This window comes from Manis javanica, chromosome 2 (assembly GCF_040802235.1).
Source record: "Manis javanica isolate MJ-LG chromosome 2, MJ_LKY, whole genome shotgun sequence".
Taxonomy (NCBI): domain Eukaryota; kingdom Metazoa; phylum Chordata; class Mammalia; order Pholidota; family Manidae; genus Manis; species Manis javanica.
In genome coordinates, this window is record NC_133157.1 from 199802609 (window position 1) to 199826105 (window position 23497).

Consider the following 23497-nt stretch of genomic DNA (forward strand, 5'->3'; position numbering starts at 1 on the left):
GGGAACTATGTTCAGTGAAATAAGTTAGGCAAAGAAAGACAAATACCAAATGATTTCCCTCATTTTTGGAGTATAACAATGAAGCAAAACTGAAGGAACAAAATAGCAGCAGGCTCACAGACTCTAAGAAGGGACTAGCGGTTACCAAAGGCGACGGGTGGGAGCAGGCAGGTGGGGAGGGTGGGAGAAGGGGATTGTGGCTATCATAATTAGTGCACATGGTGTTTGTGGGGTCACAGGGAAGACAGTGTAACACAGAGAAGACAAGTAGTGACTCTGTGTCACCTTACTACACTGATGGACAGTGACTGCAATGGGGTATGGGGGGGACTTGATAATATGGGTGAATGTAGTAACCACATTGTCTTGTGAAACCTTCAAAGAGTGAATAGCAGTGATACCTTATTAAACAAAAAGAAAGAAATCTTGCCATTTGTGACAACATGGCCGTGTCTTTAGGGTGTCAAGCTAAATGAAAAATGTCAAATACAGAAAGATAAAAAACACACGATGTCTCTTAAATGTGGGGTCTGTAAACAAAACAAAACAAAAACAAACTCAGATACAGAAAAACAGATTGGTGGTTACCAGAGGGGTAGTGATTTGGGCAATGGGTAAACTGAGAAAGGGCTCAGTTGTTTGGTGATGGATGCTAACTAAACTTATGGTGTTGATCACTTTGTACTATATACAAATATTGAATTATAACATTGTATACCATAATTATGTAATGTTATATACCACTTTTACCACTTTTACCTCAATAAAAAAAGAATAGAGTTATACTAGCCAAAGGGTTAACACTTCTCTAGACAAGCCGTAACAAAGCTTAAAAACAAACTTTGAAGGATCAAGTTGACCTAGAAGCACAGTAGCTGATTTCCAGAACAAAATATGACACTCTTTTTAGGAAGAAAGCAAAATTTAAGTACTCATCCAGGTAACAATCACAATACCTGGTATCCAATAAAAAATTAGTAGGCATGCAAAGAAGCAGGAAATCAGGATCCATCATAGAAAAGCCAAAGGGACTTTGAAAAAGTGGGACAAAGTAGGACTTAAACTTCTTAATTTCAAGATTCATTACAAAGCTATAGTAGTTAAAAGACTGTGGTAAGGGCATAAGCAAAGCAACATATTAACAGAGAAAGAATACTGGTTTTGGAAAAAGTGATTCACTGGAAAAAGAACACTCTTTTCAACAAGGTGTGGTAAAAAACTGAATAGTAATATAGAAAAAAAGAGAACAATCTTATCTCAAATCAAAAACAAAAAGTAATTTGAAATTATTTACATTTTTTAAAAAACACTGAAACTATGTAATTTCTAGAAGAAAAGAGGAGAAAAATCTTTGTGATCTCCAGTAGGCAGGACTTTTTAATTACAAAGACTACTCACCATAAGAATAAAAGACTGATGAATTGGAATTTCATCACAATTAAAACCTTTTCCTTAAAAGACTCTATTTAGAACATGAAAAGGCAAGCTGAAGACAGTACGAAGATATTCACAACATACATGCAATACCCAACAGAAAGCATTTTCAAAATCTGTAAAGAAAGTTTACATCTCACTAATAAGATAAAGAAGTCAATAAGAGTTGGCAAAAGATGGAACACTTCACAAAGAAGATATTCAAATGCCCAATATAAGAAAAGATGTTCATCATTATTCATCAAGGAAAACAAATGAAATTGCAATGATATACCACTACAATGGCTAAAATGCAAAAAGACTGACAATACCATGTGTGGACAAGGATGTGGAGCAACTGAACTCATACATTGTGAAAAGAAGCATTAAATGGTACAACTACTTTGGGAAACAACTTGGCAGTTTCTTCTACAGTTAACCATATACTTGCCATATGACCCAGAAATTTCACTCTGAGAGAAATGGAAACGCACGTCCACACAAAGGTTTGCACACAAATGTTCATAGCAGCGTTATTCATAATAGCCACAAGCTGGAGGCCCATATCAAGTACTGGTGTATTCACCTGATGTTGATAAGGTATTTTATGTCAATTATACTTCAATAAAAGAGAGGTGGTATATTCATACAACTATTATTCAGCAATTAAAAGAAACAAACTACTAATATATACAACATACTATAATATACACAATAGATGAATCTCAAAAATATCACATTGAGCCAGGCACAACAACACTGTTTGATTCTATTTATACAAAATTAATTCTTAGATACAGAGAATAGTTCAGTGGTCATCTGGATTGGGTTTTGAGAAGAAAACTGACTGTAAAAAGGCATGAGGGAAAAATTAAGGGTAATGAAAATATTTTTTTATTTTTATTGTGCTGGAATAACCAAACACATTTCTCAAACCTCATTAAACTGTATGATTAAATTTGGATCATTTTATTGTGCACAAAGTTTACCTCAATAAAATTGATAAAAGCAATTATGTGGAAAGATTTTTGTCTATAAACTGAATAAAAAACAACAGAGAACCTAGTAGCTAGAGATTCTTAGAAATTCAATCAGAGAGACAATCTGCATCAGGACAAACAAATGTTTATTAATCTGTCAGTACCTCTGTTTTCTCATTGTAAAACAGGGATCATATAAGTACATCTTATATAGGATTGCTCTGAGAATCAAATTAGTCAATATATATAAAGCATTTAGAATAAAACCTGAAATATTAAGAATTTAATAAAGGTTATGTATAGTTATCACTGTTACCTCCAAGAGTTGGAAAGTACACCAGGCATGGGGAGGGGTGTATGACAAGCAATGTAGACATCCTTGGGGCACTTTTGAGAAAAGACTGGGCAATTCTCAATCCACAAAGAGACATGTGGACAAATTCTCCTTTATAGACATGGAAGTTCCCCAATATCTGTCACATGAGTATTTATTTTCCACCTTTCTCTTGGAAAATAAATAGGTAGGATTGGGGTATTGTGGGGGTTACCTATTTCTGTTACATAATTTACACTACAATCTGTATGCACATTTCCCAGAGAACAATGTCTTCACGTTGAAATGAAAAGAAAATGTACTTTTTGATAACTTTGTTTCAACTTCTACTTGCTTGCTATTTTTATGTTGCTTTTAGGGAAAAGCAAGGGAAGTTCCTTCAAAGGAGGTAACAAAACTATGATTGGATGTTTATTATGGCTCATCATGTCAGCCTCAGGTAATATGTTCAAATGTCAGGACTCTGACTTTGAAGAAGTCACCCGGACGTGCCCATTGGTTGCGGGTGAAGGTAACCATTTCTGTGTTCCTTTCCTCGGACTGAGGTGCCACGCGGTAGTAGGTCCCTATAGCTACTGTGAAAAATTACCACAAACTAGTGACATAAAACACCACAAATTTATCCTCTCACAATTCTGGAGGCCAGAAATCCTAAATCAAGGAATCAGCAGCGCCACACTCTCTCTGGAGGCTCTGGGAAGAGAATCTATTTCACATTTCTCTCCTAGCTTTTGGTGACTTTTAGTAACTTTTGGAAGTTTTAAGACTGCATCACTCTAACTCTGCCTCCATCTTCACATGGTCTTCTCAGCTGTGCCTTCTCTGTCCTAAATCCAAAGGACATCTGCCATTGGATTTAAGGCTTACCTGGGTAACCCGGGATGATCTCGTCTCAAGATCCTTATAGTAATTATATCTGCAAAGACCCTTTGTCCAAATAAGGTCATATTCACAGGTTCTGTGGATTTGGACATGGACATATCTTTTTGAGACTTCCCATTCAGTTTATTACACATGCCATCTTTCTACAGTGCTCAGATATTTTAGATAATCCCCCCACCCAACTGAAGACAGAAATGTAATTCTGGGATTGCTAAATATTACTTAGCACTACCAGAATGAGGGAATAAATGAAATAGGGGAATAACTGAATTTAAGATTCATGAGGGCAATCATTGTGTTATTCATTCTTATAGCACCTATAACAGTGACTGGCATAGAGGAGATTTTTGATAGGTGTTTATTAATTCTTGGAATTAATAGATAACTCATGAAGTGGCCTTTGTATCTTGGTGTCTTGAAAGAATCAAATTTGGTTCCACTTAATCTCTGGAATTTTGGTAAGGTCCCCAAGCAAAGACACTATAACCAGAAAAACCTGAGGCTGAGCCTGGAGACTTGGGCTGGTGGAAATGCTCCTAGTGACCGGAGCTGGGCTGGGTTCTGGGGGAGAGTGAAACCCGTCATGAAGGTACAGCTGCAGAGGCCAGGAGACAGGCAAGTCTTCATTCTGGGTTTTGGGGGAAGAGTTTCCCTTATCCAGATATCACAAATACGTCTCTTTTTTATGACTGTTTAGCAACTCCTTTTACAATAAAACTGCAGTTGAGAATGAGAGATTGTCTTTTTTGAAGCTTTCTACTACAGGACACCATAAATTTAAAAAAGCAAAACAAAGAAAACCCCAACTCTTCATATGCTTTCCTGTAAAAAGAAGGTAGATAAAGGACTTCTAGGGGCATCCATTCTTCAAATTGTCATCCCCTGGGTTTGTCTGCAGACACCCTGATTAGCGGGCTTTCACCCAGAAGTTATGAGCTACAGGGAAATCCGGTGATTTGGGGTGAACAGATAACAGTCAAGAAATTCTGAGTGACACTCTTTATGGCCTTTCAAGAGACACTTGACCACTCTGTGTCTCAATTATTGGCAAATTGGGGACAGTGGTAACACTTGCTTACCCTACAGGGATGCTGTAGGAGCCAATTAACTGTGGGCAATGTCACTGTAGATTGAAGGATGAATGCAATTATGTAGTTACAAAGCATTATTACTGCAGTGTGAGTGGCAAATGAAAAGTAGAGGCTTAGCAAAGAAATTCATGGGTCTGCCTTGCAGCAGCTTCCTGATAAATTGCCAATAAAGCCTTCCTAATTTATCTCATTCTGCCTGCATGGTGACTTGTACCTCATAGTCTCTGCAGATGACAGAGAGGAAGAACAAGGAAGCCGAGTCAGGTACAAAACAACAACAAGAAATCAAGGACTGCAGAAGAGATTTCTTCTGAAGGTGAATTTTAATTATCTTTTTTTTTAGATGTTTATATCTAGAATGTGGATTGAGCAAGGGCCATAGGAGGTGTCTGGTGTGATGCTGGAGAGAAAGGGATACATTTTGAAGATACATTTCACCTGGAACCAGTTGACAGTGCCTTCAGGATTTACGCTGGTGCTCATCAGCTGGACTTTAAACCCCCTTATGAGAAACAGGACACAGAATTGAGTTGCAGGACAGACAATGTAGGCTGATGGCTCTATATGAGCATTTTAATAATGTATGAACCCCATTTGAGCCATACCAAAAGGTTGCCTTAAGAATTGAAATAAAAATACATACACAATCACGGAGCTACAGGGTCAGTAGTTTGGGGAAAGGGCCTGGAAAAATTCAAGACTGTTTGCAAATCCAAGACTGTTTGCAAATCCAAGCCAGTATGCCAAGCCCCAGCTGGACACTTTGGCCCCATGCCAGCCCTGAGGTGTTTTATTACTTATTCCTTGTAGTGGGCAAAAGAGACAAAAAAAATGGATTTGCCTTATAAAATAAAAAGATGTCTTTAAATGTTGAAAGAACCTAGACTACTATGACAAAAAAAAGACATCTGCTTGTGACAGAAATCTGCCAGTCAACCAAGGAGATTTAGGGATTTGGGGGATAACCCAAGAGCCTGGAATACCTCAGTGCTAAAACACAGTGAAGATTATAGGAGATTGAGAAACCATTTGGGAGTGGGAGGGTAGGGACAGGGTGTGGGAGGTGGTAATTCTCAGCATTGTTTGAATACATTAATTCCTTCTGTCTTTATAATCATCATTACTGAGCCCTTATAATACATCAGGTGCTCTGCTAAGTGGGTTAGACATATTATCATGTTTGATTGTTATGACAACTCTGTAAATTAGATACTAAAATTATTTCCATTTTAGACATGAGCAATCTTTGCCTCAGTTACACAATTTTCTCACAACCACAGAGTTAACAAGTGGTACGTCTCAGACTCAGGCCCTGAGATTTTGACTCCAAAGCCCTTGTTTCAGTACTAATATTGTTCTCTCTCATGAAACACTGTTCTAGGCAAGAGAACAACTTCTAAGGTAAACAAAATTTAAATTCCTCCCCAGGCTTATTGCTTAGATTAAATGGGATAAATGCCCTAAGAATGCTATTAAGAAGATGCCATGGGATTCTGTTGAAAGAAGAGATAAATTCTATTGGGCTGAGAGAAATGGATGAGGCAAAACATGAGAAAGGGAGGCAGCAGGGCTGCAGAGAGAACTTTCCACTGACCTTTTCAGCATTAAGTAACTGCCAACTCATAAAATCTTCATAGCCATCCTGTGACGTGTACAGTATTTTGCCTATTTTCTAGTGGGGAAATTGAAGCAAGGAAATGTGTCATAAACAATCTTTAGTCACATATCCAATGGAGGAGTGAGCACTAGAGCCCCACGTTAGAGCCCTGAATTCCAAAGACATCATTCTTTCCATGACATCACATTGCATCATACACAGGAAACACCAGGTAAGGTGGAACTTGGCAACACGACTAGGGTTTCCATCGGAAGAATAGGAAAAATGTTGTAGGTAAAAGAGATGGTGAGTTTAAAGGTGCAGATGTGCTGTGATGCAGAAGAGGCACCAGTGGAGTGAATTTTTGGAAAACTAAACATAGTCTAAATTAGATGATGGTGAAGGGTCAGAAGAGGCTGGAAATGAATGGCTTGCAAAGTCATGAATTTTTCTTTGCTGAAGGAGTATGAACCTTCATTCTGAAGACAGAGTTACTGAAGATGAACTAAACTTAATATGGTAATCATTGTTTAATATACGTAAGTTAAATCATTATGCTGTCCACCTTAAGCTTATACAATGCCTTAAGTCACTTAAATCTCAGTAAAACTGGACAGAAATTGAAATAATAAAACCTTTAAAATGGATTTTTTTTAGTGAAAGAGAAGGTGATCAGACCAGTGCACTAACATCAGTGTATATGTTGTATAAAATGGAAAGCTGGCAACTGAAAAGTTACTGCTTCATGTTTCCTTCCGTGAATGCAGCCTTGGTGGTGCCACAGAAGCTAAAGAATGACGGAGGAATCTATCAAAATAAAATAGAATGGAGAAACACTCGGGACAAGGGAGAACAATGGGTTAGATCTTTGCACATGTCTTGGGTGGAGTGGAGTGGAATAATCAACCCAGCACATCTGGATATGGGGCACGGAGGCAGCTTTCTATGCACTAGTTTCTCTCCCCACTATTGCCTTGAGATGAGGAAACCACAAAGCAGAACAAGAGCAACTAGTCCAGCCCCTGTGGTGAGGGTGGGAAAAGAGGGTGTTGCTAAGGCCCTCCCGGAATGTGAGCAGCTGACTGCAGCGCAGCAGGCCGGGCTGGCCTTGCCGTGTTCTCGCTAGCACCTCTTCACACCAAGTGCTAAGTGACTACAGCTAAGGTTAAGTGTCCTGATCAAGAGCAGTGCCAAGATCACAACAAATGCTGGCGAGGATGTGGAGAAAGGGGAAGCCTCCTACACTGCTGGTGGGAATGTAAATTAGTTCAACCATTGTGGAAAGCAATATGGAGGTTCCTCAAAAAACTAAAAATAGAAATACCATTTGACCCAGGAATTCTACTCCTAGGAATTTACCCTAAGAATGCAGCAGCCCAGTTTGAAAAAGACATATGCACCCCTATGTTTATTGCAGCACTATTTACAATAGCCAAGAAATAGAAGCAACCTAAGTGTCCATCAGTAGATGAATGGATAAAGAAGATGTGGTACATATACACAATGGAATACTATTCAGCCATAAGAAAAGATATCCTACCATTTGCAACAACATGAATGGAGCTAGAGGGTATTGTGCTCAGTGAAATAAGCCAGGTGGAGAAAGACAAGTACCAAATGATTTCACTCATTTGTGGAGTATAAGAACAAAGAAAAACTGAAGGAACAAAACAGCAGCAGACACACAGACTCCAAGAAGGGACTAATCGTTATCAAAGGGAAGGGACTGAGGAGGCGGGGTAGGGAGGGAAGGAGAAGGGGATTGAGGGGCATTATGATTAGCACACATAATGTAGAGGGGCCATGGGGAAGGCAGTATAGTGCAGAGAAGACAAGTAGTGATTCTATAGCATTTTACTATGTTGATGGACAGTGACTGCAATGGGGTGTGGGGGGGGACTTGATAATATGGGTGAATGTAGTAACCACAATGTTGCTCATGTGAAACCATAAGATTGTATAACACTGATACCTTAAAAAAAAAAGAGCAGTGCCAAAGTTCATATATAAGAATAACTCATGCATCAAATACTTTTTCTGCATCAATTCAAATTGTCATTGGGGTTTCCTCCTTTATTCTATTAATGTGGTGAGTTAAAATGATATTCAAATAGTAGGCCAACCTTGCATTCTTAGGATAAACCTCACTTGTTAACATACAATCCTTTTTTTATATGGCTAGATTTGATTTGTGGATATTTTGCAAAGGATTTCTGCGTCCATGTTCAAGAGGGATATTGATCTGTGGTTACATTTATTTATTTTTGTTTTCATTTGTAATTTTTTTGACAGGTTTTGGTACTAGTATTTTGAAGGCTTAAAAAGAAGTTTAGATGTGTTCTGTACTTTTCTATTTTCTGAAAGAGATTGCTTAAATTTGGTAATAATTCTTCCTTAAGCATTTGACATCATTTCCTAAAAAACCAACTGGGCCAGTTTTCTTCATGGAAAAATTGGTAACAAATTCAGCTTCTTTAATAAATGTAGTACTACTGATATTTTCTTTGTTTGATCTTGTGTCAGTTTTTGTAAATTTTGTTTTCAAGGAATGTGTCTGTTTCAACTAAATTGTGACCTAAGGTTGGGTATAGTATTGTCTTATTGTTTCCCTAGTATCAGTAGAATCAGTAGTGACAATCCCTCTATCATTTCTGGAAACATATTAGGACATGAGGTTGCTTTCTCTGCTCTTTAGTCCAGCTAGGAGCTTAGCAATTCATTAATCTTTTCAAAGAGCCATCACTTCACTTAGTTTATTTTCCCTTTTGTTTGTCTGCTTTCTACTTCATGGGTATTTACTCTAATATTTATTAGGAAATTTTCCTTCTTTGTGTTTGCTTTCTCTTTTTTGTATTTCTTTAAGTAAAACTTGAGCAATTTAAAACTTTAGTTTCTAAGATTTTAGGCTATACATTTATTTTTAAACAAATCACAAATTTTAACTTGTATTTATTATCATCCAGTTCAATTAATTTTGAACTTCCTTTGTGTTTTCTGTTTTCATCTGTAAATTACTTAGAAGTGTCTCATTTTATTTTCAAACATTCAGAGTTTTCCTAGATTATTTTCTGCTTCAGTTACACACTTTATATAATTTCAATTATGCTCTATATAATTTCAATGATTTAAAATTTGTTAGAATTTGCTTTATGGTACAAGACATGGTTTACCTTGTTGACTATGGCATATGCACTTGAGAATATGTATTCTGTATGTCTTCAGTGTATTGTACTATAAATATCATTTATGTCAAAATAGTTGATAGTGTTTTTTCAGATTACCTATGTCTTCACTAGTTTTTTGTTGTTCATTTGTTAATTGCTAAGAGACAGTTGTTAACATTCCCAAATTTTAAAATTCTCTCTCCCTTTAATTTTGTTAATTTTTGCTTCATATATTTTGAAGCTCTATTATTAAGTGAATACACATTTAGAATTGCTGTGTTTTCATGATAAATATATTCCCTAATTATTATGAAATGTACCTCTTTATCACTTCGTCTTGAAGTCTTTCTTTGATATTAATATAGCCATTAACCATCCTTATGGTTGCTGTTTGGATGTTAACTTTTTCTGTCCCTTTATTTTCAAACTATCTCTTTATATATTTAATACATCTATTATACAGCATATAGCCAAAGAGGGAATGTTATTGTTTTGTTTTCTATTCTGATAATTTCTTTCAGGTGTTTAGTTCATATTAACTAATATAATTACTGATATGAGTTACGAGTTATGTCTGCATCTTATTATCTGTTTTCTTTTTTTTTTCTCTATTTTTATCCTTGCTCTTCATTTCTTATCTCCTTTTGGACTCAATATTTTATTACAACTCCATTTCAATTTATCTATTGGCTTTGTGGTTATAACTTTTTGTAATATTTTTAAGTGGGTGCTCTTTGAAATATAAGATATATCCTTAACTTCTCACAGTCTACTTTGAGTTAATATTGTACCCTTCATGTAAAATGTGAAAATATACCACCCGACCTTGTTCTTTATGCTACAGTTATCATATGTATTACATACACTTCAATAAAAAACTGATAAGAAAATGTTATGGTTTTTGCTTTCAAGGGTCAAATGTACTTTAAAGAAATTAGTAAGAAAGAGTATATTGGTACAATATTTATCTTTTTTATTCTAATGCTTTTTGTTTGTTATGAGAGATCTGAGTTTCCTTCAGGTGTAATCTTCCTACAGCCTGAAGAATTTCTTTTAGCACTCCTTGTAGTCTATGTCTGCTGGCCAAGAATACTCTCAGCCTAATTTCATCTGGATGCTCTGTACCTGGCACAGTAGACACCTACTTAAGATAGATAATAAATGCTTAGATGATGAATGAGTGATGATAAGTAGATATATCTTATTATTAAAAAAGGGATAGCCCCTGGAGAGCATGACATAGGCATCCAAGATAAACAAAAGGATCTCTGATAGGGAAATTAAACCAACTTAAGTTCATTTTTCAACATTGTATAGAGCTGACCTGACCATGAGCTGGAATCTGAATCATCTTTTCACCTCTGCCAACATTTAGGCATGCAGTGAAAGACACACTCATTTTGTGGATAGACTTATTACAAATTTGCTCACCTTCAGTAATAAGAATAAAGTGGTGATAATGTATGCTTATTTTTAATTCATTGCTGCTAAGTGTTCCATTCCAAAAAGAAGGCAATTTGGCAGTATTTAAGGCCCTCTTTCCTAGCATCTTCACCTCTGCATGCTCTGCTCTCTCTGTCGGGCCCATGAGAAGATGACTGTTGCTGGGCAATGTGTTGTTCACAGTGTGGGAAGTCTCATGCACAGGGTCTGTTTTCAGTAGCATTTACAGCATGGGGAGCACCATAACCAGCCGAGTATATGAAAGCTCCTTTCCAATATCTTGCCAGGAATTCAATCTGTTTCTGGTTCCCGCAGACTGACAAAAGCTGTTGCTATGTTATCACTCTAAAAGATGAAGCCACAGAGTCATATTATGCTTCCCTTTATATGGTAAATGTCACCCACTGATAGACCAAGAGCTTAAAAACTATTCATGAATGGTTAACATGTCTGTCAGCAGCATGTTGACAGTCTTCAGTGCAAGCTGACTACATGCTTGGTGATCACTAACCTATTCTATATCCTTCCATTGATGGCAGCGATTGCTTCTTGAGAAATTTCAACTCCTTTGATTGATCCAAGACTCAAATCCAATAGCAGAAACTGCAGAAGCACAACTTTACCAGAAATAAAATGTGGGTGTAAAATTGTAACTGTGGTATAATGGAATGTGTTTCTAATATACAAAGAACTCACAAAAATTAGTAAGAACAATCCACCAAGGATCTCAGAAGAGTACCTAAGGATAAGGAGATAAAAATTCTATCAGAAGAAATGAGATGAGTGGAATCTCCATTTAAAAAATATTCAACTTAATTAATAAAGTAATATAAATTAGGAGATATAACTTATTTATTTGCAAAGATGTGGAACAGAAGTTACTGATGGGATTAGAGTGAGAGTAGCATTTTTAATCCCAGTAGGTGGGCATGCAAACATAGAAGCTTTCTGGAAAAAAATAGCAACATTTTGTGCTCTGTATATTCACACTTTAATTTGTTTTAAAAAAGCATTTCAAGTCGATTAAGTAAATACACAAAAGAAGACTGGAAGAAGAAGAAAAAAGAAGGGGGTGGAGACAACGTCAGAGAGAACGTGGAGCTGAAAATAAGACTGAAAATGAATGCCCTGAAGAACTCCACCAAGCTTTTCATCTTATCTACCAGTCTATGGATGAGGAAAATCATTCTGAAGAACAGTTTTCCTTTTCATCACAGTTCACTGGATCTTTTTCTAGATTTGTGCAGGTGCCTCAGCGCAACCGCATGGAAATCACCTTGCCTGCCTTTCAGAGCTTCAGAGATGGACACTGTTTCCCAGACATGCACACAGGTGGGAACTTTGGGGTGAGGGCATCTTTGTTTGGACAAAGAGGTAATTGCATCTTCTTCAGTGGTAGCATAAAGCTATTTGTTGTATTGAAATTTAACTATGTGCAAAGGGTGTATAGAAACTCTTAATGCCCAAAGGGGTAGAGTGTGTGGATTATTAAAATGTTGTCTTTCCACTTCTCCACTCTGTTTTCTGCTGCTGGAGTTGGAGTTCCGTAAGCCAGTTTCTCCTTTGCCAGCTGCATCTCCCCTGGGCTCTGCTCACAAGCATGCTGGAGGGAAGACCAGGAGGCTGGAGGGGGAGGCAGCAGGTGCTTCTTCCCCCTGTGTTCCTGTTCCTGTCCTGTCGCTGAAGCGATGGGTCTGCAGTGACTGCCGCACCAGCATCGAGCATTGATTCCAGTCTGCCATTCTCCCAGCTCCTAGAATCATCCCCGAGCAGCATCCCCTCCACTGAGTTCTGGGTCTCAGATCCACAGGGCCCCTCCTTCAAGCTCTTAAGTGTTAATAATTCCAACTTCTTCCCTTCCCTCTTCTCCACAGCCTTAGAGATGCAGGTATTACCTGTGTGATAGCTCAGTGTGACCTTTCTGAAGTGCTACCTTATATTACATTTTCCCTGTCATAACAAGAAACTCCCCTGAGTGGACCCAGACTGATTCAATGGGGACAATGGTAACACCTGTTTCATAGAATTGTCAGTGTGTGTGTGTGTGTGTGTGTGTATCCATGAATAAAATAATTCTATATATAATTATGTTATATAATCACACCAATAAATACATTTTTATATACTGTACTTACAGAATACTATATGACACAGTGTATACTCAAATATTGGCTCCTTTTATTAGTAGTAATACTATAATATGAACAGTACTTTGTTGAAAACTGGCATCTTGGTGGAAAAAAGCTCTAGCTGACACCAGCCAATGGAGTACATTCTAACTGGAAGATGCAAGACACCAAAAATATGAGAAATACATATGGAGAAGGCAGGTGAGTCTACCTAAATTTTCTGAAATGAGAAATATCAAAGTGTTTTTTAAAACAAAACAATCCTATGTAAGCATCCTCTTTAGACCATATGGAATATAGAAGTCCAGAATCTTGTATTCCCAGGAGAGACACCAGATAAAGAGAAGAGGAACTATTGTGTGTTGACCTCTTCCTATGCACCAGCTCATTTCCAATGTTGTCTCATCTACCTTTACCAACAATGTGGTGAATTAGGTATTAATTATGCTCATTTTACATCACTGGAAGGAAAACTACAGGGTGTCTGCGCATGTGTGTGGGAGACTGCAGCAGATAAAAGGAGTCAAGAGTTAAACTCCACATGATGTTAAAGAATTTTTACAATCCAATGAGAAAAAAACCTCCAGGCAGCTCAAAAAAGAAAGAGACTTAATCGAAGTCACTTAGCAAGACTGCTAGGATCAGGCCTCTAACTCAACACTGAAAAGTAGACACTACTCTTCCTTCTAAAACACATTTCTCGTGGAATTACCATCTGTACTGCTCACTTAAAAGAGTGACTCAATTCCAGCCATAAAATCTATGGGCTGATCTCCCATAAAATGTATGGGTGAACTCTGTGGGATTTTAAGAAATCACCTTCATCTACTAGAAGAATACATTGCTTACTGAGCACCTTTGTGACAAGTAGACACATAATGACTTATTCACATAAAAAGACTAGAAAGAAAAAATTAAATTTGGGAGTGCATGGAATGATGTTGCCAGAAGAGCTGTGGTAAGGAAGTTGTGTTAATGGTCTTTGTGTGCAAGGAAAAAGGAATAGTGTCTTCTTATAGGAAGGTTTATCCAAAAAGTTTTTAAATATCTTAGTGAAGTAAAGAAACTCTACACAGGCAAACATTACTTGGGAATCTGCCGTCTAATGCTGATGGGCTGCGTCAGTGAGGGTTTTCATGGAAGCATGCCAATGCTCAGTGTGAGGAAGTATTCCTTTGTGGGACTGGGTTTGGGGCCTATTGACATAGGCGCTCCCCAGTCTAGAGGTCCCAGGAAATGCAAGTTTTACCTACTTTATAAACTATCCATTTTGGAGTGTTTGCTCTTAGACTCCACTAAACCCTGTATTAGCCTAGACCAGGTTATGCTGTGGCAACAGATAAACCCACAATTCCAGAAGCTAAAGACAACAAAGGTTTATTTCCTGTTCATAAAAAGTCTTCTCTGGGCTTTTTAGTTTTCTAGGTTTCTTTACCCTCATAGCACCATCATACTGACAAGTGCTTCTGCCCAGAAGTGGGCAGACTGGAAAGCCCAGCACCAGCAGTTAAATATTTCTACCAACAAGTGACACACTATTTATGCTCCTCTCCCACCTGACCACTCCTAATTTCAGCTGTGGTAAAGTGCAAACCTTCTCTGTGCTTAAGACACAGAAAACTAGATAGTGATGAAGAATAGCAATGCCTACCCAGAGCCCTCTACACATTTCTCATTTAAACCTAACCCAACCCAGTAATGCGAGTACAATATTTCCTTCCTTTTACAAAGAGAGAACTTGAGTCTTAGAGTCTTTTAATTGTGCAGTGCCACATGACTGCAAAGGTGCCAAAGCTAAGGTTTGAACCCAGGTCTGCTCACTCCAAAGACATGTTCTAATTACTAGTCTGTCCTACCTTCATGGATGAAGATGAGCATCTGAATGGACATCTACTTTCTGCCATGATGAGTTCTCACAGGAAACATTCCCCCAAAGAATAAAGGTTGAGGAAAGCCTGAGGAAACCTGGGGGTCTCTAACTTTAGCAAGAGAGAGGACCAACCATCAGAGATCACGCTAAAACGCTGCAACAGACTACTTCAGCTTTTGAATTTCTTCACATTTTTTTCTTTTATGACCTATATTCTCCACAATAATGAATAGGAAAACCTTTAAAGGGGAAAGATACTGTGAGCTGGTCTTGGGGTGCAGCAAAGGGGTTAGTGTCTAAGGAGGTGATAAAGTAAGAACCTGAGGGACGGAATGGATGGTGGCAGCAGTAAAGAAAAGGAATAGACTAGGTCCCTGGTGTGTGCTGCAGGGAAAATCCAGCCCTCCCTGGACTGAGAAATGCTCTGCCGCTTTGTCCCATTCACATCAGGACTTGGCTTTGTTTCCTGGGCATTTTAACGGGAAGGCAGTTTTCTGCTGCTCTCTCATCCCCCATGTGGCTCATATGCCAACTTGTGAGCCAGGGTCTTCCGCATCGATTCAGCAGTTATCAGGTCCCTACTATGTCTAAGGGACAGCATTGGCTTTCAGAAATTTATAATCTAGTAAAGAAGATAAGACAGAATCACAAATAAGGATAAAACCCAGATTCAAGTGAGGCCCAAGCAAAGTAAATATGAAAAATTTATTTCATCTGGACAGAAAAATCCAGAAGCATTCATAGAAGCATTAGTACTTAAAGTTGCCTTAGAGCTAAGGGCAGGGTTTGTAATGATAGAGATTAAAAAGCAAAAACATAAAATAGGGTCAAAAGCATTAGAAAATGAATGGACATGAAAAGGCCTAGGATGGATTTGAGAAAATGTCTGTAACCCACTTTGGACAAAGCATCCAATTCACAAGAGATTCATAACAGACAAGTTTGGAAAGCTCTGTTGGGACTAAGTCATAGAGAATCTCTAAGAACTTTTTCCTGTGAGAATCTAACTGATCCTTTGAGTTGACACATTAAGCTCTACATGTTGCCAATAATAATAACAATAATAATAATAAGGCTGTGAAGCCAGGTTACCTGGGTTTGAATTATAACTTTATCCCTGAAGCACTATATAACTGTGAGAAAGTTATTTAAATTCCCTGCTCTTCATTTTCTTACCTTTAAATGGGGTAATGTTAATTAGGGGTGTTGAGACTTCATTTATGTAAGACATATATGTAAAGAGCTTGAAACAATACCTGGAAGAAGGCAATCAGTCAAATAATGCTAATCGTATTAACTGCTTTTATTCCTTGACACATACTATCTCCTTCATTAGGGAAACGGCAATAACTGACACACTAATTTCCCTGTAGGAAGGGTTGGTACTTAGTACAAATGCTAAGTTCACTAACTCCCTGAATATGAAGTAAATCATTGAGCCATTTCAAATCTGCCAAAGACATAGAAATCACCTAAGGGGTAGAAATGAGCAAAGATGGTCTGCAAAAAAACAATATAAGGACTTGAAACACAGTGTTGCTGAACAAAGTGTTGTGTCTCAGAGTGTTTTTACCCTTATTTTACAACTTCCTAACTAACACCATGATAAACTGAATCTGCCTTATGACAGCCTCTAGAAAGCTGGTGACTATGTGGAACATCGATAAGGCAGAATAAGATAAAAAAAACATTATTGTTGTCATTGGTATTTTGATTGGTGGAAAGGTTGGCTGTAGATTTTGTCTCTACTCTAGAACACACATGGATGTGCACACGAGCATGCACACACACAAATGTGCACAAATATTCGGGTGCACACACATGTGCACACTCACCCACATTCTCATGCCCCTTTCCATTGTGAGCCAGGAGCTAGGAAGACCACAGTTTTCTGGACTCGTCTTATAACATGTTTCTAGATCCTCTGTGACCTCAATTTAGGAGGCAGCATGAAAAGGTAATGACTTAAATGTAGAATTCAAAGAATATATTTTGTTGTTGTTATTTAGAGAAAAGATGGTTAGCTCAGGTCTCCCAAATGTAGTGCCTTTAGCCAACACTAATCAACTTCCTTGAAATGTGACCACCTGTGTAGCTTTATTTAGACTTTGACTACAAAGAGGTGAGTCACCAAAGAACACTGAAAACTGTCTTAAGTTCTTTTTGATTAGGCAACTTCACAGTGACTAGGGCAAAAAAAAAAAAAAAAAAGTAGTTCAGGATAGAATAGAAGAAAAAGAGTGATGGGGATTTGGAAGAATATTTTACAGGAATTGTTTGGTTACAGAGGAGAAAGCTGAGGGGTGACAGGAATTTTTTTCCTTTTATGAGAGAAAATAGTAACATATATTGAGTTTCTACTGCATTTTGTGTACCATGCCACAGGCTTTATGTATATTCTCTCATTTTATCATCATAAGAACTATATTTAACAAATGAGGGAAATGAGGTTGGGTGCAGTTAAATTACTTACTTAAGATTAATCACTTAGAAGAGGGCAGAATCAGGATTCAGTCACTTAAACATTAGGTTGTCATCAGAGAAAACACATTTGATTAAAAAGTTGTATTACTAAAAAAATCAGTTGCGCCTTGGTATTTATTGTAGTAGTATTTGGCATTTACAAAACCAACCAAAACAGAAAACTTCTTTTATTATGACATTTGAATTAGCCACAAATACATCACAAGGTAATATGAAGTCTGTAAAATACCTCTCATATTCTATTTCCTGATCTAAAGCTGCATGGGAGAAAAAAGCTGTGTTTTCAGGTCGTTGCCAACATGATACTCAGAGAATTGTTTAAATTGAAATTCCAAAATCGTTGTGGTTTGGCTCACTCTCTTTCCTAAATCTTTCTGATTCTGTACTCACTAGCCAAACACATCGCTTTAAGCAAAAATAGTAAAAATCCATTTTCTCTGTTTATGTGAAGTTTAACTTCTGTTCTCGCCACCACATTCCCAATGTCTGAGCTGCGGCATGGTGGGAGGGCCGTCATGAGCTCTCCTATCAGGGGAAATGGTTTCATAAACGGAGTTCAGCTAAACCAAGTTGAGAATTCGCTGACTTTAGTGCAGGCATTCTTTCCTATGTGGTTCCTCAGATTAGTTCTGAATTATGCCCGATGGCTGCAACCACTGTTCATGCGTTGCTCTCTCCTCTCTGATCATGAAGGCAAGTTTGTCCTAGAATCAGTTCCACACAACCAACACTAATGGAGTAACCTTTACAGGCCAGGTTCTGTGTTAGACACGCAAGACAGCGAAAAGACCCCCTTCTCAAGCGGCTCACAGTCCCTGATTAACAGCAACTATCTATATGATACCCTGTAATATGTAAAACAATAGGAAGTGGTCCAGAAAAAGGAGAAAAGCTGGGATCATGGGAGATGGTCTTAAAATGGAGAAAGTCTTAAAAGAAGAAAATAGATCATTGGATTAAGAGCAGAGAAAGGGACTTGCTGATCTGCAGAAGAAAAGGCTTAAATGTAACCTTCTGAGAAGATTTAGGCTCTGGTTGTTTGTAAAATACAATGTGGGAATATTTTTAAACTTGCAAATGAAATTTAAGAGTAATTTAATTATACCTTGAAGAAGCAGCAATAGAGGGCATATTTCAATTTATAATATTTCTCTTGAGACATACATTTTGTGAGAGCATGAAAACTAAGATATGTTTCCACTTATATAGGGAACAGCCCTTTGTATGTGTTATTTTAATTGTGCAATTTGGCATGTATATCTGAGATACCAGATGGACCTTAAAGGAGAAAGCAAACTTCATGGACACATTTTTTTCCTTCTTCTTTCAAAATAATAGTTTCCAAATAAATCTTAGTAGATTCTAAAAAGACCATTTAGCCATCAACAAGATCCCCTTTCTCTTACCATTGACTGGAGGACCCTTAAGCACACTCATTAATTTTCTTTTGCTGCTGTGAAGCAGCCACATTTCTTTAGGGACTTCAAGTCCAGTTTCCAATTATTCATGTGCCTCAAGGTGTACCCGTCCGTGGAACAGAGTTGGACTGTTTCCCAGAGGAGGAAACCAGGAGGCAGAGGAGAACAAGGAGAAAACAAATGGAAAAGGCTCCAAACCACAAAGTCATTCTGAGTTGAGACCAGCCTTGGGGGGAGGCTCCCTGTGTATCAATCCACCTTTACCATTTACTGCTTAATCAAATGTGTGCCCCTTACTTACTGAAGGCCTCCTTCTTTCATATGAGTAGTGCTAATAAAAACACCTACTCTAAGAAGTTGTCATGAAAAAGAAAAGAAAAAGTACATAATGGAACTTAGTTCAGTACCTGGCATAAAGTGAATAATAGGTGTTAATTTTTCTTGTATTATTAAAAAAAAAGCCACATGTTTAAATTGAGTGTCTTTGGATGAATGAATCTTTTCTCTAAGGTGGAGGGACTGACAGTTATTCAAGTCTCTTCATGCCCTTAGCATATCTAGGTTTCTTCCTCCACCTGCCAATGTTCCTGTTTTCATCTCCTTTAAAGGTTCATTCTTTAACGACTATATTTTTCTGTTTAATTTGGAGTCATTTAGAAAACAAAGGATTTTCTATAGAGAGGGGAACCATTTTTTTCAGATTAAGGTATTAAAAATGGCCAAGGAAAGAAAATTTTAAAAATTTCTTATAATCTTTGTAGATTGATGCAGGGCACCAGGCAATTTATCAAAGATAGAGTTTACATATGCAAATATGCAAGGGTAAAAATATTCCTAGAGCAGGATACATGGCTTAAACAAAAATGTAGAGTCATAGTCATAAAATTTTAGGATCTGAAGTGCTCTTAAGCAATATCAAGTCCAATGTCTTCATTTTACAGTCCAGTAAGTGAAAATCCAGAAAGACTAACTTTAAGGATCCACATCCAGTTATGAGCTACAGGATTCCCTCACAAGGCTTCTGATGTGCCGCTGAGTGGCCTTCTGCTGGCCCTAGAATGGGCTAATAAAACCCCACATAGTCCCAGCATTCTAGAAGAAAACAGTCACGGAAGGATAAGAGCCATGTTCCTAAGGCTATAAGCCAGAGTACAGACTGCTGAAACAGTGGGTACAGTGGGGCTGGTCTATTGTGCCCTCATCCCAAGTGGTTCTGGACTGACTGTAAATCAGAGGGGATAGGCTTAGTGATCCAAATCTGTTCACACCGATTAGTCCAGGATCATACGACCCATTTGGGACCAATTAAATTTGGAGCAGAGAGTTTCTGTCCTCAATAGCATGAGCAACAGTAATGCCTGTGTGGGTGGTGCCTACAGCCAGTTTTTCCATCACACACATTCTTTCCATAGCAGGAAAGAATGAAAGTTCTTTCAAAGAAAATAATGAAACTCTAAATTCTTCATGAGGACACCAGTCTAATAACACATGTGGAGCTATTTTAAAATAATTAAATACTAAATTAGTGCAAAGAAAATTTAATAGGAAAGGACACTGCTCCTTAACAAAAAGCAGAGAATTGAATGGGCTTAGCATAATGAAATATTTCTAAAAACCTCACTATTGCCTTCTTTTTTCGAAAGCCTCTTCATTGGTAGAGTTTTCATGCATCTTTCAATGAAAAATGTAAAGTTAAGAGGCAACCTTCCTTTGAAAGGCAAGGCACCAGTGGTTTGGGGTGAAAAGATGTCCCATGCCCTGACATGTTTCTCAAAGATGACTGAAGAAAGTGTGAAGTTCCAGCTCTTGTCATATCACATGCATGACCCAGAGAACAGAATTCCAAAGCTTCTAAATAAATTGGAGACTCCAGGAGTGATAAGCACTGTGTTTGCCTCACTGCCTCCCTCCTTTTGACAGCCCTTCTCCTTGTTAATAAGCAATTTTTGACTCTTAACCTGTGGCAAGCCTTGTTTCTCAGATCACTTAATTATTACCCCAGCTCTGCAGTGACATGCTCAACCAACAGGTCCCTTTGGATCCTGAGAAACTTGTGAAAATGAAACAACACCAGATTTTCTCACTGACATCATCCTGCTTCTAGTGACAGATCTGCAGTGCCTGTGCATGTTAAATTTGGTGTTAAAAAAACTTTAGTTGGTGTTCAAACTGTCAGAAATGCTGTGGAGGGCCCTGACTTGTAAGAAAGTATGGTTTCTTGTTTTGATAATTCTGGTTTTTCCTCCTTCTAAAACCTGCAGGGTTTTAAAAACATAGATGATGTTAGAGTAAAAGATTTTTCATCCTCCTTTTGGGTCAACAATTCCCACCCTTTGGGGGCACTCTCATTTTGCTTTATTCTGAGACACACCTTCCCTTTCACCTTCTGAAGATATTTTTATGGCAGGAATTTATTGTTTCGATTTCAATTAATTTTGTTTTGACAATTTCTTGACACTGCTTTATGGCTGACAACACCCTGGGGTGTGGCAAAATCAAGACTGTGAATTCCTCCTCAGTATGTTCAAAGCAAATGGAGTTGCTCCTTTATGATAGGGTCTAGACAGAAAAGAGTAGAAGCTGGTGTTTTGAGACAGCAAATTCTCCAGAAGGACCACAAACTGGTTATGGATTTTGCTTTCCAAAGTAGAAACTTTGGAAAAGAAAATAATGGCTGATGGGGAAAGATGTAAAGGCCTGGAAACACTTGGGGGAAATGCTTGTATACTTTTCATTTTTGAAAGAATATTTTATTTCCTTTTCCAATGATACAGACAAAAGAAAGGAAGGAAGATTTCCGATTTAAAAAAATTATAGTGGGGGATGGTAGGAGGATGTTTATATTTATTTAATCTCAAAGCTACATGGCATAGTAAAGTGGTTTTCAACTGCCCTTTGGGACCCCTTGTAAAGGAGGGCAGAGAGCATCGAGAGTCAGGAAAAAGGACTAATAACACGGGAAAAAGGGCTCACAGCCCTGAGGCTGGCGGTCGACAGGGACCTAGAACAACTCCGACAGTCAATATCAGACCTGGAGCAATCCCTCACCTCCTTGTCAGAGGTGGTCCTACAGAACCGAAGGGGCCTGGACCTCTTGTTCTTAAAGGAAGGTGGGCTATGCACAGCCCTAAAAGAAGAGTGCTGTTTCTATGTGGATAAGACAGGTACAGTCAGAGATTCCTTAGCCAAACTAAAAAAGAGATCTGGACAAGCAGCGTAAGGAATATGAAAGCAGCGAAGGCTGGTTTGAGTCCTGGTTCAAACACAAGCCATGGTTTGCTACCCTCCTCTCGGTCCGTTGTGGGGCCACTGGTCATCCTGCTGTTATTGCTTACAATCAGCCCGTGCATAATAAACAGGCTGCTTAAGTTTGTGCAGGAGAGGTTTGACACCGTCCAACTCCTGGTCCTTCACCAAAAATATCAAGCCCTAGATACCGCTGCGGAAGATTCCTTAGTTTGATCAAGAAACGGGGGGAAATGTAAAGGAGGGCAGAGAGCATTGAGAGTCAGGAAAAAGGACTAATAACATTTAACCTAACTGCTTAGAGCAAGGGCCACCCAGTTTTGTATAAACTACCCGAGGCTAAGCTTAGAAATGCGCCTGCTTTAAGCTAGATAACAAGAAGTGGGCAACCCTGGGGGCATAACCCGTGATGAGTCACGTAGACATGCTTGAATGCAAGAGATAACAATGGAAGGGGTTAGGCAACTAACGCGTTCCCAAAAAGGTTACAATGCTTCCCATTGGTTACAATATAGAGTGTGTTTTAAAATTATTGGTTGTAGAAATGCGCGGGCTTCCGTGTAAAGGCTGTGAAAATCCTATATAAGCAATACCTAAAGTTGCCTGGGGGTCGGCAGCTCGGACTCGGCCTGCGTGTCAGGGGAGGTGCTGTGGGCCCCAGCTTGCTGGCTGATTAAAGACTTTCCTTGTACTTACATCTCCGTGCCTGTGTGCTTTGTTCTCTCGGGAAATCCCCGGATTCCTGGACCCTAACACCCTTAGCCAAGCAGAATATGCTAAGGGTTTTAAAGGAGAGGCCATCATCTGGTCTAACCTGATAAGAAAACAGACAGACAGATGGATTCAGATTTACACTTAAACTTAGACATTCAGAAAGAACACAAAAGCATGACTTTGGAAACTGATTTTACTACACATTCTGCCATCAACAAGTTCAGTAATCATGAGCAGGTCAGTGTTAGTCTGCCAAGTGAGGTTAGCTGATCACAAGGCCCGTTTGAGTCCTGAATTCTGCGTCTCAGTGACTCTTAGAGTCTCAGTTATCTCTAGGGAAGAGGGAAGGAACAGATTTCTGAATTCTTAGAATTACAATGAACTTGAACAAAAGCAAGTAGTCCTTCACTATCAAATACTCTTCTGAAACTCAATTAAAGATTAAGTGAAGGAAGGCAGAAAACTAGGCTACATGAACACATTCTGCTTCTGACTGAAGAGAATATTTATTTCTTCAGACTTTTGGGGTAGATTTACTCTTCCTGTTTAGCTTTATAGAGAGAAAATATTTCATTTGTGTGTTCCAAATGGGACCTGGCTGGAGATGAGAATTGAATGGGAATCACTTGAGAGCTCAGTCAGCAAAATGTTCCATGTTTCCAAGCTCTGAAGGAGGTCTGGACAGTACTTAATGTCCAAGCAGCCCTGGAGCCAGGAACATAAGCCACAGAA